Source organism: Oncorhynchus keta, chromosome 30, assembly GCF_023373465.1.
Source record: "Oncorhynchus keta strain PuntledgeMale-10-30-2019 chromosome 30, Oket_V2, whole genome shotgun sequence".
In the NCBI taxonomy this organism is placed as follows: Eukaryota; Metazoa; Chordata; class Actinopteri; order Salmoniformes; family Salmonidae; genus Oncorhynchus; species Oncorhynchus keta.
The window spans coordinates 58,791,814-58,809,203 of record NC_068450.1 but is presented as its reverse complement, the minus strand read 5'-3'; the positions used below and the strand labels follow the sequence as shown (position 1 = coordinate 58,809,203).

General features: G+C 41.3%; 1 protein-coding gene and 1 pseudogene across 2 annotated transcripts in view; one reads left to right on the top strand and one right to left on the bottom strand.

Annotated features, from left to right (window-relative positions):
• LOC118363828 (ATP-binding cassette sub-family C member 4-like) overlaps positions 1 to 17,390 on the top strand; it is a 66,784-nt gene that overhangs the window by 3,759 nt on the left and 45,635 nt on the right. The window lies entirely within an intron of this gene.
• LOC118363910 (ATP-binding cassette sub-family C member 4-like) lies at positions 6,910 to 16,071 on the bottom strand (annotated as a pseudogene).

Genomic DNA, 17,390 nt, shown 5'->3' with positions numbered 1-17,390 from the left:
ATTGTTGTAGTAGCTACTATCTTGTCTCATCGCTACAACTCCCGTAGGGCTCGGGAGAGACGAAGGTTGAAAGTCATGCGTCCTCCGATCCACAACCCAACCAGCCGTACTGCTTCTTAACACAGCGCTCATCCAACCCGGAAGCCAGCCACACCAATGTGTCGGAGGGTACACCGTGCACCTGGCAACCTTGGTTAGCGCGCACTGCGCCCGGCCCGCCACAGGAGTCGCTGGTGCGCGATGAGACAAGGACATCCCTACCGACCAAGCCCTCCCTAACCCGGACGACGTTAGGCCAATTGTGCGTCGCCCCACGGACCTCCCGGTCGCGGCCGGTTACGACAGAGCCTGGGCGCGAACCCAGGGGATAACGATCTTTCTGTCTACGCCAATCCCACCTCTGGTGATTGTTTCCTACTTTTTTTCTTTTTTCTCATCTAACCATTGAAAGTTCCAGTAACATTTGGCAATTTGTAGGCGCTTGAGTTTGTTTGATGACTTCAAAGGCTTTTTTATTGCAACCCTCCCAAACAACTCTACTTTCTGACCTCAAGACCCAACTAACGTCTGCAATTCTCCAGCTGTGATCCGTGGAGATTTTTTTTGGCCTCAAACCATCTTCCTCACTGTGCGTGGGGTCAATATAGACACATGTCCTCTTCCAGGCTGATTGTTTAACATCTCCAGTTGATTTAAACTTCATAATTATTGCCCTGATAGTGGAAATTGGCATTTTCAACCGTTGAGCTATTTTTCTTATAGCCATTTCCTGATTTGTGCAGCTCAAAAGCCTTTTGTTGCCCATCATTACTGTATTCTCGGGTCTTTCCCATAGTGATGGAGGACTATGGGAACTTGGCCTAATCACTCAGGTGAACTTAAAAACGTAAAATATGAATGGGAATTTTCTTCAGTTAGAACTGAAGAACTTCTAGGGGTGCCAATAATTGTGGCACATGTTCCGGAGAAAAATGTTTATTTACTTCAACATTTTTTTTCAAATACTTTACTTAAATTGAAGGTTTGATTTTTGTGAATATTTTGAATGAAAGACCAAGAGGATAAATAGCAAAGCCATTTTTTTTCCATTGCCCGTTTTGCTCATATTTACCAAGGATGCCAATATTAGTGGAGGGCATTGTACCAGGAGTAATGAAACACAGAATAATAATAATAGATGTTTGGTGAATGAATTATGACCACGAGTCTGCCACTAAACATGAGAAATGTAAATATTATATATATTATTTTTTATCAGTCAATCTTGCCAAAACATGTTCTGCAGGAGGGGTTAATAGGAATTTAAAGTAATTTGACGTGATTTAAATGAATCGGGTCATTAACCTTTTATTTAACTAGGCAGGTCAGTTAAGAACAAATTCTTATTTAACAATGACGTCCTACCCTCCCCTAACCCGGGTAATGAACATATATATGGCCTTTGAAATGAACACGGGAGAAGTTAAACGTAGGCCAAGTCTGGCATAAACTTATTCCCATACTTTACAATAACTCTGTTGCAGTGGTCTCCATATAGGCTATTCCCTCCATCGCCACACTTCCGGCCGGTTTAAGCTCTCGTGATCTCCATGCCTCTTCGGGAAGAGCACCCCTCAGCCTCAGAAGATGACCTTCTGGAGGTATGCAGTCAGTCATTATACCCTAATGTAGCTCTATTTGCCTACTAACCAAATAAAGTGCAGAGATGCGTGCAACTCGTCATTCCAACATATTGGAACATTTACTTCAGTCAGTCATTATGTCGTCCATTTAGTAATTTGCCATTCATTCGGTGATCTGTCCTTTGCAATAGGAACGAAATCAAAGAGAATAGAACAGTCTTATCCATATGTTTATAGAAATCCATGTGTATTCAAATTATCCAAAGTTCTTTAGCCTATCTAATAAGTAAATGTTTAATTTAGGCCTATCCAAATAAAAAAAATAGGTGTTCAACTTGTAGGCATTGCAATTCAGGCTATAATTTTGGGTACTGGTATCTTACGGAATAATTTGAGTACTCTTTGTGTTTTGTAACAGTTTTTATTATAGGGCTCCTTTTAAAAAGGTGCCACATTACTGACAAAAGTTTGTACGCATAAAAAAGATCTGTAACCAAGTAAAGGGAGATGTAAAAATGGAATGTTAATTCATAGTTGTAACATAGGGATTGTAACATAGGGATTGTACGTTTACAGATCTATTTTAACGTTTGTGTTTCCCGCATGGCTTTTTTTACGATCCTAACAATTAACATATGGATTTTCTTACCATCCTAACGATAGTAAGAACGTTAAACCTTTTGTTAAAAACGTTAAACGTACGTTAAACCTTTTGGCAGGTATCTGACTTCATAGGTGTGTTCCACAATGAGTGCAAGAGGAGTGGGACTCACCTTCCACCGAGTTGCATTATTTTCCAGAGAATGAATAGAGCCCCGAGTTGAATGCTCTGCACCAGAGTTTACTCAGGCAAAAAGCAAGTTTAGAATGTAAATGAAGGTATCACAGCGCCTGTTCTGTATATATGTTTATATTAATAATATGTTTGTTGTCGCTTGGTGTCTTTCTTATATAACTTATTTAGTTTATATATTTAATATCTTATGGTGTTCTTGTCTATTACTGTTCTGTACTTTGTCATGTATTTGTACATTTTATGTGGATCCCAGGAAGAGTAGCTGTGGCATGTGCAGTAGCTAAACTTCTATACCATTGCTATAATTTAACACATTTGCCGCTAGAAATATGTTCAACATCCACTTAAGTAGATAGCTATAGTAGTTGCCTTGGAAGTAGATAGCTATAGTAGTTGCCTTGGTAACCAAACAGACCTGCTAGTTCAGTTAACCCAAACCATCATATATACAAAAGTATGTGGACACCCCTTCAAATGAGTGGATTTGGCTATTTCAGTCACACCCGTTGCTGACAGGTATATAAAATCAAGCACACAGCCATGCTGTCTCCATAGACAAACATTGGAGAGCTCAGTGACTTTCAACGTGGCACTGTCATAGGATGCCACCTTTCCAACAAGTCAGTTCGTCAATGTGGTAGGCCACACAAGCTCTCAGAACGGAACCACCGAGTGCTGAAGTGCGTAACGTCCAAACTGGAAGCAAGGTCAGCACAAGTCAATGATTACCATGCGAAAGGCCAAGTTGTGTATTTGACTATCATTAAATGTGACGACTGTATATTATCAAATCAATTCTCTGTAATTTAATTACGTGATGCCACTTTAATTAACTAGGAATTTGGGGCACCACGGACAAATGTTTATAGTGTATTAATTTCCCTACTATAACTCTTCAGATTTTTTCACATCTTATCAAAAGTCTCTTATTAAGGAATTTTACTTCATCAGTCTCATTACTGAATGTCGCAACCCTTGGATATCTGCACGAATCCTAGCATAGAATCATGAATCAGCGATATACAAATTGGCTTAATTATTTATTTACTAACTTAATTAATCACAGAATTACATAAACACACACACAATAGGTAATATATTGGTTACTACATGATACAAAGAAAGTCCCTAGCGGACAACCGATATGACGGCTTGGTAGACAAAGGGGTGGGGCAGTTCAAGAGCGGGAAACAGAGTGGGTTCACGACATACCTAGAAATTGCTAATACTTTGAACATGAACACCTGCTCATTGGAAAATAAATAGCAATTTACATATTTACGAGTGTCTACCTTTGTTGTCCCTCTCTGCGATTTTCTGGTCCATCTGCTGGATAGTCGGTCGACATGGCGCCTCTGGTTTGTCCTCCTGAGATCAAAGTCATAGGTTGTTAGAATGGATACTTCAGAGTACCATTCAGAAATGATCTTAGAACGAATGCGTTTACCAGACTAAAGTATTTAAACAGCTACAGTCTGAATAATTGTTCTTTCATTTGTAGATGTCTTTCAAGGTGGGGATGATATCCATGTTTCCTGTCTTGTCCTTTGGTAGAGTTGTAGTTCTTAACCGTTTCAGCATGAGGCGTCAGCTCCATGTTTTCTAGTCTTCTTAACTGTTCGAGATGTCCGGCTTACCGTGGGTCTCTTTGGCACAGTTGCCAATCATTTCAACATGTAGCTACCGCTTCATGTTTTCCTGATCTAATGTACATTTTGTCAAGTGGTTTTATACTCACTGAAGAAGGGGGCGTTCCATGACGCCGAAATAAATGGCTGTACTCACGGGGACGTGTCCACTGACTAGTTAAACTTTATTTTAAAAACCCACACTCTCATTTAGAGGGCTGAAACATCACATTTCATCTTTTCACAAATAGTTTCATATGTAATCATATACGTTTCACAACATTTAGATGTAAACCCCATAATGGAGAAGTGTACACAACCAAAGACACAGTAATGTGTGTTTCCTGTCCTTCATGAGATCACCACATGAAACACACCCCACATAACTGTCCCTTAAGTGTCCACGGACCACTCCCTTTTGACAAGGAGAATGTCTTTGTTCTCCATAGGCTCTCTCCCACCATACTGAGAGTTTCTACCAGGAATTTGTGACTGTTGTAAAACCTTGTGTGAGAAGGGGGAGCCACGATGTACAGCCAAAAGGGCCACGTCCTGACACATTGTTTTTAAGAGTGTTTAATCATGATTTCTGCTGACAGACACAATAGGCTACATTGATTAATGTGTAGAATTGCAGGAAATTACATTTTCAAACCTAAATTTCTCTCTCTACAGTCAAGAAGTGGGCAACTAAAAAGTTTTGCTGCAAGGTGTGGGGTTGGAGGGGGGGAACCAAATCTAGCTTAGGGCCCCCAGAAAGCTAGAGCTGGCCCTGACCATGTCAAATTGTCTAGCAAACTAATAAAATATGTCAATATGTCTAGTTAGCCATCTAGTTCATACCCTGAAAGTTAGCTTGTGTCCAAATTCTGTTTGATTTACTTGCCATCTATAGTGGTGATGACAGAAGTCTGACTGACAACTTTACCATTACGAGGACTTACCGATGTCAAGCGTATTCCAAAAGCCTAACCTCTGTTGAAGCAAGCAAGCTGAAGTGCCTTCAGAAAGTATTCACAATCCAGGACTTTTTCCACATTTTGTTGTGTTACAGCCTGAATACAAAATGTATTAAATGGAGACTTTGTGTCACTGGCCTGCACACAATACTCCATAATATCGAAGTGGGATGTATGGTTTCAGAATGTTTACAAATTAATTAAAAAATGTCTTGAGTAAATAAGTATTCAACCCCTTTGTTATGCCACGCCTAAACAGGTTAAGAAGAAAAAATGTCACCTAATACTTATTGGACTTACTCTGTGTGCAGTAATGTTTTACATGATTATTGAATGACTGCCTCATCTCGGTACCCCACACTTACAATAATCTTGAGGTCCCTCAATCAAGTAGTGAATTTCAAGCACAGATTCAACCGCAAAGACCAGGGAGGTTTTCCAATGCGTCGCAAAGAAGGGTACCTATTGGTAGATAGGTTAAGAAAAAGCAGACATTGAATATCCCTTTGAGCATGGTAAAGTTATTCATTTCACTTTGGATCGTGTATCAATAGACCCAGTCACTACAAAGATACAGGCGTCCTTCCTAACTCAGTTGCCGGAGAGGAAGGAAACCCCTCAGGGATTTCACCATGAGGCAATGGTGATTTTAAAACCATTAGAGTTCATGGCTGTGGTATGAGAACTGAGGATGGATCAACATTGTATTTACTCCACAATACTAACCCAAATGACAGAGTGAAAAGGAAGTCTGTACAGAATAAAATATTCCAAATCATGTATTTTGTTTTCAACAAGGCACTAAAGTAACACTTTCTAAAATGTAGCAAAGAAATTAACTTTATGTCCTGAATACAATTACGTTTTGGGCAAATCCAACAACACATCACTGAGTACCACTATTCATATGTTCAAGCATGGTGGTGACTGCATCATGTTATGGGTATACTTGTTATCGGCAAGGAACAGAGCTAAGCACAGGAAAAATCGTATAGGAAAACCTGGTTCAGTCTCCTTGCCAACTGACATTGGGGAAACAAATTCACCTTTCAGCAGGTCAATAACTTAAAACACAAGGCAAAACATACACTGGAGTTGCTTACCAAGACGACATTGAATGTTCGAGTGGCTTAGTTACAGTTTTGACTTAAATTGGCTTGGAAATATATGGGATGTCTTGAAAATGGCTGTCTAACAATGATCAACAACCATCTTCACAGAGCTTGAAGAATCTGAAACAGAATAATGTGCAAATATTGTGGAAAAAGTCAAGTGGTCTGAATACTTTCCGAATGCACTGTACTGGGCGCTATAATGAAATAGAATGCCTTTCAAACCAATCAGAAACTAGTATTCAACAATGCCATGGTGTAATTGTAAACAAAACACCAAATACCTTACTGAATCAGCCTTATTAAATGTTTTAATTATTCTTCAGGAAGATGAAGTTCCTGTGATATTTCCCCTAAATGCTAAAATATTGATGTCATTTTCAGGAGAGTAACTAAGCTATTTACTGTGTGTTCTGTAATCATTACAGAACATACTGAGCAATCGGGGGAGAAGGGCCTTGGTCAGGGAGGTAACCAAGAACCTGATGGTCACTCTGCCAGAACTCTAGAGTTCCTCTGTGGAAATGGGAGAACCTTCCAGAAGGACAACAATCTCTGGTGGAGTTCTGCAATCAGGCCTCTATGGTAGTGGCCAGACGGAAGCCACTCCTCAGTAAAAGCCACATGACAGCCCTCTTGGAGTTTGCCAAAAGGCACCTAAAAACTCTCAGACCATGAGAAACAAGGTTCTCTGGTCTGATGAAACCAAGATTGAACTCTTTGGCCTGAATGCCAAGCGTCACGCCTGGAGAACCTGGCACCATCCCTACGGTGAAGCATTGTGGTAGCAGCATCATGCTGTGGGGGTGTTTTTCAGTGGCAGGGATTGGGAGACTAGTCAGGATTCTTGATGAAAACCTGTTCCAGAGCTCTCAGGACCTCAGACTGGAGGCGAACGTTCACCTTCCAACAGGACAACGACCCTGAGCACACAGCCAAGACAACGGCAGGAGTGGCTTTGGGACAAGTCACTGAATGTCCTTGAGTGGCCCAGACTTGAACCCCATCGAACATCACTGAAGAGAGCTGAAAATAGCTGTGCAGCAACGCTCCCCATTCAACCTGACAGAGCTTGAGAGGATCTACAGAGAAGAATGGGAAAAACTCTCCAAAGGCAGGTGTGCCACTCTTGTAGCGTCATACCCAAGACTCAAGGCTGTGATTGCTGCCAAAGGTGCTTCAAGAAAGTATTGCATACAGGGTACTTGTGTAAATGTGATAATTCTGGTTTATATACATTTTCAAAAAATTCAAAAAACCTGTTTTTGCTCTGTGATTGTGTGTAGATTGAGGAGATGGAGATTCATCAATTTTAGAATAATGCGTAACAAAATATGGAAAAAGTCAAGTGGTCTGAATACTTTCCGAAGGGGATACATTTTTATAAGTTGAACTTAAAGGGTAGTGTAGCACTAAAAGCACTCCCTCTATGCAGAATGTAAATGTCTATGGTTCAACTCTCTTCAGATAGGCTTTAGAAAGACCAGTTCAACTAATTAACAAGAATAGCAAATATCTTTTTATATTTATTTAACTTGGCAAGTCAGTTAAGAACAAATTCTTATTTTCAATGATGGCCTGGATAACTGCCTTGTTCAAGGGCAGAATAACAGATTTTTACCTGGTCAGCTCGGGGATTCGATCTTGCAACCTTTCGGTTACTATTCCAATGCTCTAACCACTAGGTTACCTGCTGCCCCAAATGTGAATCAGCTTTCAGATAATTACTTGAAGGTGGTGTGTGTGTTATAGTCTTTGCATGGTAGGATTTTGTTTTATCCAAACAAAATCACACCTGATTCAACTAATCAAGTCTTGATTGAAGTCTTTGAGTTCAATCAGGGTTTTGTTCTAACCATTGGTTAGAACAAAAGCCTAAGTGTACATTATCTGTGGATACAATTGGACATCCCCCTGTTATGAGTGCTACTTTCATTTGTTAAGTTGATTTAACTAGGCAAGTCAGTTATGAACAAATTGTTATTTACATTGACGGCCTAGGAACAGTGGGTTAACTGCCTTGTTCAGGGGCAGAACAACAGATTTTTACGCTGTCAGCTTGGGGATTCGATTGTGCAACCTTTCGGTTACTAGTCCAACGCTCTGACCACTACGCTACCTGCCTAGTCCTGTGACTTTCCTCACAAAAACATATCACCATGCCAACGTGGAAATTAGATGATTTTACAATTGTATAACCATGTTCGATGAGGGGCTTTATTCAATCCGTATGGCCGAAGTTCCACGCTATAGCGCGATTGAAATTGAAAGGCCATGTTCCCGCGTTCGTGTATTCCAGGTAAACGCCACATCAGCTTAATCAGAAATGACCTTTACATTTCAATCATACTATACTGGGGATCTTCTGCGCTACAGATTGAATCTAGCCTTTAAATCACTCAGAAATAGAAGCGATATTCATTCATGTAAACTCATCTGACAAGACCTGACGATGAGGATCAATGTGAATATAAAAAGGCACATAGTCAATTACAAGCTAGAAAAGTATTTGCAACATTGTTGCCTGAGAAATTGCCCTTTTGACTAAATATTTAGTGGGATTCATATTCAAACTACCTGAGTATTGAGTTTCAGAAGACATTCGCAAACCCTATTTGGTACATTGATGCAGTGGCTACAGCAGATACAGTAAATATATTTGAAGCTGCTAGTGCAAATAAGTTGTAAAAAAAAGTTACATTTGACATGAGATTGATTTGGTATGGCTAAATAACTTTGAAGTTCACACTTTGAATACACATTACTACATTTAAGATATGAATTATGCAAAAACAGATTAATCATAATCTAGAACTGCTGCAAAAAAAAATGAAAAACGTATCAGCTCAACTACATGACGTAGTTCACACTTTCAATCAGAGAATAGGCCACGCAAGTGAATCTAAGGAAAGAGTCCTCAAATTTTAGTCCTTGTAAATTGTATACACAAGTCGTCTGGCAAAAAAATACTTGTCAGTCAAGTCACAATTATACAATCAATTGCCATGGGTCTCAATGGTTATTTCTTTCAATTTATTGATTGGTTATTGAATGTTCGTTTAAATGATAAATAAAAACTAAATAAGGGACAGTTAGCGTTTCCCAACTTTTTTAGCTTGGGGAAAAATCCCTACAACTGCGTCAGTGGACTTAACTCAACTCATCCTGTGGCACACTGGACCAAGCCGTTCCACCGCTTTGCAGATTCCTGTCCAAATGGAGTTTCCAACATGTAGTTTTTGCTGGGTGATAAGGATTGGACATTATAAATGAAAACCAGTGTATTTAAGGAAAAAACTACATTGGAATACTGAAGAGTAGTTGGACGTATCCAGTTGGACGTGTTGGGTGATCATTGTGACTGGAGCGCTCTCACCAGAATGCGATCGCTGTCTATGATGGTGTTGAGGCAGTGGGCGATGGTGAGCACGGTGCATTCCCTGAAATTGTCTCGTATCGTCTTCTGGATCAGCTCGTCTGTACTACAGAGCCAAGACAGACAGGTGAGGACACGCAAAGCTGGGAGGAAGAAACACTCACACATTTGTCTACTAGTAGATGCCTCCCAGTCTTATGTTGCATTCATAACCAAGTGGGAAGTTGGTCATTACCAGCTGGATGCATTCACAGGCTTTCTTATTGAGAAAAGACAAGTGGCTTATTGACAACAGGCTGCATCAAACTAAAATTACAGCTATCATGCCTGTAAACAAATTAGTGTTCGAAAACCATATTACTAAATTGCTTTTTATATAAAAAAAAATGTTTTTACTGTTTCATTTAACTGCCAAAATGCTGTTATTGAGAATTTCCTTAGTAGGTGACGTCAGAGGTCAGCATGTGAGAGAAGTCGGAGCTCAGGGATGATGGACAAATTTCCCCACTAGTAATTACCAGTTGGAGGGGCCTTCAAGTGGATTTTTCCCAGTCATAAGTGGTAAATACCACCTTCCCACGTGGCTATGAACGCAGCATTAAAGCATGTCAGCTGCTCAGCTCTAAAGGACAGACGGGAGGGTCCTCCTTGGCAACGTGTGTGAGAGAGGAAGCTCTTTACCTGGGGTCCACGTTGGCCGTGGCCTCGTCGATGATGAGGATGCGGTTCTTCCTCAGGACGGCTCGGGCCAGACAGACCAGCTGCCTCTGACCCACACTGAAGTTGGAGCCCGACTCATCCAGAACCGTCTCCATCTTATTGGGCAGCTCCTCCACCACAGACTTCAGCTGGACCTGGAGAGAAAACAGTTACTGGAGTAAGACCCTGATGCCACCAAAAGCCCATTAACCTGTATGTAAATGTGTGCGAGTATATCTCATTACTGTATCAATAGGAGTCTGAGGCGCAGTACCTCTTGGAGAGCGTTCCACAGGTCCTCGTCTGTGTGCTGGCTGAAAGGGTCTAGGTTCTTCCTCATGGTGCCTGTGAAAAGCACTGGGTCTTGCAGAACAGAGGGGCCACAAGCAGAAACATGTATTAAACTCTAACAGAGCCATATCTGAACTAGAAGCCTTTCCTTTACTACATTCAGAAGGACTAAGGGACAGAGCAGCCACAGAAGACCCACCAACAGTAGCTACCTGAGGTATGATGGACATCTTCTGGCGCAGGTCATGAAGGCCGGTCTCGGAGGTCAGAACTCCATCGATGTAGATCCTGCCCTCTGCCTCTGCCAGGCGGAAGAGCGGCGATAGCAGGGAGCTTATCCCCGCACCCGTCCTGCCCACGATGCCAACCTTCTCTTTGGGCCTGAACATGGCCTTCATGTCCTTCAGGACCACAGGTCCGTCTGAGCTGTAGGAGAAGCTGACCCGGTCAAAGGTGTTGAGGCCTTGGCTTGGCCACTCAGGAGGAGGACACTTCTGGGTTTCCCAGGGTGCTTCACTCTCCAGCTCTGTGTACTCCACCACCCTCTCCACTGACGTCATCTGAGGACAGTGAATAAAGCACCATGTCAAACAGCCCTGGCTTTTGTACTAGCATGGCTTCTCTAAGCAGCCCAGTACAGCATTGGGGGTGAGCTCACTACCATCCAGGAAGGGAAGGCCAAGAAAATCATTAAAGATTCCAGCCACCCAAGCAATAGACTGTTCTGTCTGCTTCTGCACAGTAAGCGGTACCAGTGCATCAAGTCTGGACAGCAACAGGCTCCTGAACAGCTTCTATCCACAAGCCATAATAGTTCTAAATAGCTAAAGAAAATGGCTACACGGACTATTCGAGGTACCCTTGTATTTAATTTAGTCTCTATGCTCACTTACAGGACCCTAGACACTACATTTGCACACACACAAATACATATCATCATATTAGCTAATGCTACTCTGTTTTTCATACATCCTAATGCCTAGTCACCTTACCCCTATACATATCACCTCTACCACTCCAGTATCCCTGCACATTGTAAATATGGTGCTGGAACCAACTGACCCTGTATATAGCATGCATACTTAATTTCTAGTGTTCTTATTTCTCATGTTTTTGTTCTGTTATTTTTAGTACTACATTAATTACTGCATTGTTGGGTTTAGAGCTTGCAAGAAAGGCATTCCACTGTACTTGTGCAATACGTTAACTGTGGAACTAAAAGCACAATAGAGAGCGGCATTAAGAAGCTTCAGAAAACCCTCAGGCTGGATTCTTGAAAGAGCTGTTATGGACGAACATTCTATCCTGGCATGAATACCAGCATGAAAGGCCAAATAGACCAGGAGGCAGTTTCAGAGTCACCACTAATAGTTCTGAGAACTGGGTTACACATCTCAATCAACATATTTACAGACTAAGTTCTCTGGTGAGTTTGTAAAACACCTTGTGAAGATGCAGGGCCAACATGTGTCGTGGCTCACCTGAATGAAGTCCACAAAGGTCCAAGGTAAGGCCGTGTCCAGTTGGCCGATGTCCTTAGAGAAGCGGTTGAGGACTCTTCCTGGGACACAGAGGAGACAACACCAGGAATTTAAAGACTTTTCTTTCTTTGTCTACAGATATATTATGTCTGACCTCAAGTAAACACAAATACAGCATCCCTCAACACAAAACTGTGGCAACAGAAAAACTCTTTCCCTATATGTTCCAGTTTGTGCATGGCTTATGGCTCACCAATTGGGTTAATGTCAAAGAAGCGTACAGGCGTCCGGAGGATAGAGTTGAACATGCGGTTGTGCAGAGACTGAGCAGCTTTCACCAGCACATTGAACATCAACAGACTCCTGGCAAAGCCAAAGATGAGAGTTGCTCCAGTCAAACATGAAAACACAGATTTCCCATTTTAGGATGTTACATTTTGTAACACAGACAGACACAAAGGTTATGGAGGAAGAAAGAGCCTGCATGACTGTTAAAGGAATTGGATTCCTATATGTGTATTAACCAATTCAATTAATACACTCAGCCCATTTCTAAGAATTTGTAAGATACGTATTTGCATAAAATGGACAGAGACCCGTCTCAAAGTCAATCAACAGCATTTATTATCGAGAGTACTGATCATGGTACAATTTACAACCGGTTATAAACTAAAAATGACGTCATAGGTTTTAAACGGTCCCTCCTCCACTCCGATATAATGGCAGTATATAGTTCACAAGCCTTCCCACATCGTCCACCACCTGTTAGATCATTTACTACCAGCCCAAGGTCTCCCTGTGTAGAGATAAGATGTCCCGTAAGGAACACAGCTTTTTAGCCAGTCTGACCAGAACTTAATTTGTTTCTACCAAGGAACAGACAGTCTTTGTTCTAATTCTTGATTATAATTACACACATTATATTCAGTACTATGATTATAAGATTCATACATCCATACAGTAACATAATAGTATTCTGTTTAGTCATAGTTCTGATTGAAATGTATACATAATTTAGTCATTATTGATAAAAATCCCTTAATAATGACACTATTCTAGGAGAAGCAAAACCATTTCCAGAGTAGGGTTTCCACGGTGTCTCACCTGCGTAAATGCCGAGGTAGAAATCCAGGTTCAGCTCTTCAGTGACGTTGACACCATTTCGGACGGTCACCGTGCCTTTAAGGTTGAGCTTCTCCTGCTCTCCTGCTCTGTCTCACAGAGGAGACAATGAACAGCATGAAAGGGTAACATGACAGTTGCATGACTGGAAATGAACAGTGAAATTAAAACGTCTTACCAATATGCCAGCCACCAGTCCTGTAGAATGTATGCTGCCTGCACACAACAACATATGTTAGTAGACCTATATCATTTAATGAAGTCGTCATCACATTGAGTTTCTTCCACACGCACTACTACTTCTGTTTTTGACCATGTAGTGGGGTTATGATGTCATTACCTGAGCTAGGAACTGGAGTAATACAACTCCTATCAACACCAGGATGTTGGCGCCTGCCTTCAGGTACTTGACATAGAGGCCGACGCCGATGGTCCCCTCCGAGCGGCTCTCCTCGACTACTGTCTGGACAGGCTCTGCCTGCATTACACAAACATCATAGGATTTAATGGGGGCTATTCATTAAAGCCACTGCAAATAAAATGATGCATGATAACTGTGCAAAGTGAGTCATTCTGTGCACTCTGTGTAGGAGAAACTCTGCAGAGGTTCAAGCACGAGGGACGTTGAGAATTTACACAACCCCTGTGTTGGTGAATCTGAGCATGTCAACAAGATACAAATGAACTTTTTTTAAGGGAAGTATGACTTTGCTGTGGCAAAAAAATATATTATGTGTTACTAAAGAATTTCAGTTAATTATTATAGCTACTGCCTTGGGCCAAATCAGTGTAATTGTGTAAATGCTGAATCTCTATGGCAAGACATCATTCACCCAAGTGTTGTCAGAATCTTGTCAGTGCTGTCTGAGATATTGCTTGTGACAGAATTTGCTGTGTCTGGCAAACTTCTACTAAAAGTTTGTACGCACTGCCTTCTTGTGGACAAAAAGAGCAAACACAGGTAACTTTCTTCACTCACTGCTTTGCTACAAAGTATAATCAGGGACACAGGGTGAAAATGCTCCTAGCGACTGTATCTAAGGGATGAACCGGAAGTGGGGGGGGGCACAGGAAACTGTTCAGTTCCATCTTTAACAGAGCGTATGGAGGAGGTGTGAGAGACCACTGAATTCTGCGAGAGGGTGCAGTGAGCGGCTTTCAGTCTCTGCTCCTGGGGCTCGTGGCCCCTCTTCCCTCTTCAGCAGGGAGGTGATGTCGACCCCAGAGTGCTGGAGTTCAATGTACGACCCCCATTTCACCATGTGACCCTGAAACTGACACACTAAAGTCACACCTCACCAAACATCTGGAGTTTGCATGTAATGTATACAGTTGAAGTCGGAAGTTTACATACACTTTAGCCAAATACATTTAAACTCACTTTTTCACAATTCCTGACATTTAATCCTAGTAAAAATGCCCCGTTTTAGTTCAGTTAGGATCACCACCTAATTTTAAGAATATGAAATGTCAGAATAATAGTAGAGACAGTGATTTATTTGAGCTTTTATTTATTTCATCACATTGCCAGTGGGTCAGAAGTTTACATACACTCAATTAGTATTTGGTAGCATTGCCTTTAAATTGTTTAACTTGGGTCAAACGTTTCGGGTAGCCTTCTACAAGCTTCCCACAATAAGTTGGGTGAATTTTGTCCCATTCCTCCTGACAGAGCTGGTGTAACTGAGTCAGGTTTGTAGGCCCGCTTGCTCGCACACGCTTTTTCAGTTCTGCCCACACAATTTCTATAGGATTACGGTCAGGGTTTTGTGATGGCCACTCCAATACCTTGACTTTGTTGTCCTTAAGCCATTTTGCCACAACTTTGGAAGTGTGCTTGGGGTCATTGTCCAATTGAAAGACCCACCTACGACCAAGCTTTAACTTCCTGACTGATGTCTTGAGATGTTGCTTCAATATATCCACATAATTTTCCTACCTCATGATGCCATCTATTTTGTGATAAGCACCAGTCCCTCCTGCAGCAAAGCGCACCCACAACATGATGCTCCCACCCTCATGCTTCGCGGTTGGGATGGTATTCTTCAGCTTGAAAGCCTCCCACTTTTTCCTCCAAACATAACGGTGGTCATACAGTACTATTTTTGTTTCATCAGACCAGAGGACATTTCTCCAAAAAGTATGAAATTTGTCCCCATTTGCAGTTGCAAACCGTAGTCTTACTTTTTTATAGTGGTTTTGGAGCAGTGGCTTCTTCCTTGCTGAACGGCCTTTCAGCTTATGTTGATATAGGACTCATTTTACTGTGGATATAGATACTTTTGTACCTGTTTCCTCCAGCATCTTCACAAGGTCCTTTGCTGTTTTTCTGGGATTGATTTACACTTTTCGCACCAAAATATGTTAATCTCTAGGAGACAGAACGCGTCTGCTTCCTGAGCGGTATTACAGCTGCGTGGTCCCATGGTGTTTATACTTGCGTACTATTGTTTGTACAGATGAACGTGGTACCTTCAGGTGTTTGGAAATTGCTCCCAAGGATGAACCAGAGTTGTGGAGGTTGTTTTTTGGAGGTGCGGTCTTGGCTGATTTTCTTTTGATTTTCCCATAATGTCAAGCAAAGAGGCACTGTAAATTTCACAGTCAACTTATTGCATGTAAACTTCTGACACACTGGAATTGTGATACAATGAATTATAAGTGAAATCATTTGTCTGTAAACAAATGTTGGAAAAATGACTTGTGTCATGCACACAGTAGATGTCCTAACCAACCTGCCAAAACTATAGTTTTTTAACAAGAAATTTGTGGAGTGGTTGAAAAACAAGTTTTAATGACTCCAACCTAAGTGTATGTAATCTTCCGACTTCAAATGTAAGTCTGTCTTTGTCTGTGTGCATTTATACAGGTGTTCCCATGTGTGTTTACATCAACTTTGTTTACACTAAAACCTCAGTGTAATACATGGTAACACATACCTCCCCCTGCTTGCAGTGCGGGTCCTGCATTAACGTAAGCGCACATGGTAGTGCATGTGTGCTCCTATGTAGTCTTAAAGTGTGTATGTGGTATTTGGGTTCTTGGTCACCTCCCTGACCAAGGCCCTTCTCCCCAGATCTGTGCCTTGACACAATCTTGTCTCGGCGCTCTACGGACAATTCCTTCGACCTCATGCCTTGGTTTTTGCTCTGACGGTGCATCTGTGGAACCTTATATAGACCGGTGTGTGCCTTTCCAAATCATGTCCAATCAATTGAATTTACCACAGCTGCACTCCAATCGAGTTGTAGAAACATCTCAAGGATGATCAATGGAAAGAGGATGCACCTGAGCTCAATTTCGAGTCTCATAGCAAAGGGTCTGAATACTTATGTAAATAAGGTATTTCTGTTTTTTATTTGTTTGACATTTTAAACAATTTCTAAAAAAACTGTCTTCGCTTTGTCATTATGGGGTATTATGTGTATATTGCTGAGGGAAACAAATGATTTAATACATTTTAGAATAAGTCTGTTATTTAACAAAATGTGGAAAAAGTCAAGAGGTCTGAATACTTTCTGAAGTCACTGTATAGGCATAAGGCTGAGACAATAAGACACAGTGGCAGAATAAATTCCATCACACCTTTTGTTTCGTCACAAAACCGGAGAGCAACATCTGTCCGGTGAAGTCCATAAAGCATATTGCATGTAACAAACAGTTACATGACCTACACAGCATGGTCAAGCAAGTTTAATGTTTCTGAAATTTTAGGACTACTAAACAACTATTGATTTAGAACCACAAAGAGTTACCGCTAGTTGAAAAGAAAATAGGAGCTGCCTCCACTATTCCAGCACCATTTCAACTTCAACATTTCAGCATCATCAAATCACCTATGCTTTGTTGAATACAATGTAAGCTAAGTATGATGTTGCTGTCAATAGTACTGGTTTGTTTGTGTGTGTGTGTGTGTGTGTGTGTGTGTGTGTGTGTGTGTGTGTGTGTGTGTGTGTGTGTGTGCGTGCGCGCATGCGCGCAAGTACAAAAAAACATGTTGACTCACCCTACTTGTAGAGAAACGGCAATGCCATCTCTTTCATTTGGCCGAAATGGTCTATGACTAGGCTACCTGGCTAAAATGCTTGCTGGAGTATGAAAAACCAGCCACGTCGTGGAAACCGATGTCTCGCTTCCGGACAGGCTGAACACCTTCTCCCGTTGCTTTAAGGATAATACAGTACAGTTTTTTTTTTTTATTATCTTTTACCAGATCTAATGTGTTATATTCTCCTATATTCATTTCACATCTCCACAAACTTCAAAGCAATTTCCTTCCAAGTGGTATCAAGAAAATGCATATC